The following is an 897-nucleotide window of genomic DNA, read 5'->3' on the forward strand; positions in this document are numbered from 1 at the left end:
TCACCCATGTAATTCACCTCTGCTATTGCAGGGTTCTCAGGATCATAAGCTTTTTCTTCAGAAGAGGCCTCTTTAGTACTGTTGGATGATTCCTTCAATCCATTCAGACTCTGAGAGATCATATTGACTTGCTGAGTCAATATTTTATTCTGAGCCAATATGGCATTTAGAGTATCAATTTCAAGAACTCCCTTCCTCATAGGCGTCCTATTACTCATAGGATTCCTTTCAGAAGTGTACATGAACTGGTTATTTACAACCATGTCAATGAGTTCTTGAGCTTCTGCAGGCATTTTCTTTAGGTGAATGGATCCACCTGCAGAATGGTCCAGTGACATCTTTGATAGCTCAGACAGACCATTATAGAATATATCCAGGATGGTCCATTCTGAAAGCATGTCAGAAGGACACTTTTTGGTCAGTTCCTTGTATCTCTCCCAAGCTTCATAGAGGGATTCACCTTCTTTCTGTTTGAAGGTTTGAACATCCACTCTAAGCTTACTAAGCTTTTGAGGAGGAAAGAACTTGGCTAAGAATGCCGTGACCAGCTTATCCCAAGAGTTCAGGCTATCCTTAAGTTAAGAGTCCAACCATATTCTAGCTCTGTCTCTTACAGCAAACGGGAAAAGCATAAGCCTGTAGACCTCAGGATCAACCCCATTGGTCTTAACAGTATCACAGATTTGCAAGAATTTAGTTAAGAACTGAAAAGGATCTTCTGATGGAAGTCCATGAAACTTTCAATTCTGTTGCATCAGAGAAACTAATTGAGGTTTAAGCTCAAAATTGTTTGCTCTAATGGCAGGGATTGAGATGCTTCTTCCATGTAAATTGGAATTTAGTGTAGTAAAGTCACCAAGCATCTTCCTTGCATTGTTATTATTTTTGGCCATGTCT

General features: G+C 39.8%; 1 non-coding gene across 1 annotated transcript; it reads left to right on the forward strand.

Moving 5' to 3' along the window:
- Window positions 1-392: 392 nt before the first annotated feature.
- LOC112739103 (small nucleolar RNA R71) lies at window positions 393-500 on the forward strand. Its single transcript, XR_003170043.1, has one exon. It is a non-coding gene; the product is annotated as a small nucleolar RNA R71 (small nucleolar RNA).
- Window positions 501-897: the final 397 nt, after the last annotated feature.

Source organism: Arachis hypogaea, chromosome 13 (assembly GCF_003086295.3).
Source record: "Arachis hypogaea cultivar Tifrunner chromosome 13, arahy.Tifrunner.gnm2.J5K5, whole genome shotgun sequence".
Lineage (NCBI taxonomy): Eukaryota > Viridiplantae > Streptophyta > Magnoliopsida > Fabales > Fabaceae > Arachis > Arachis hypogaea.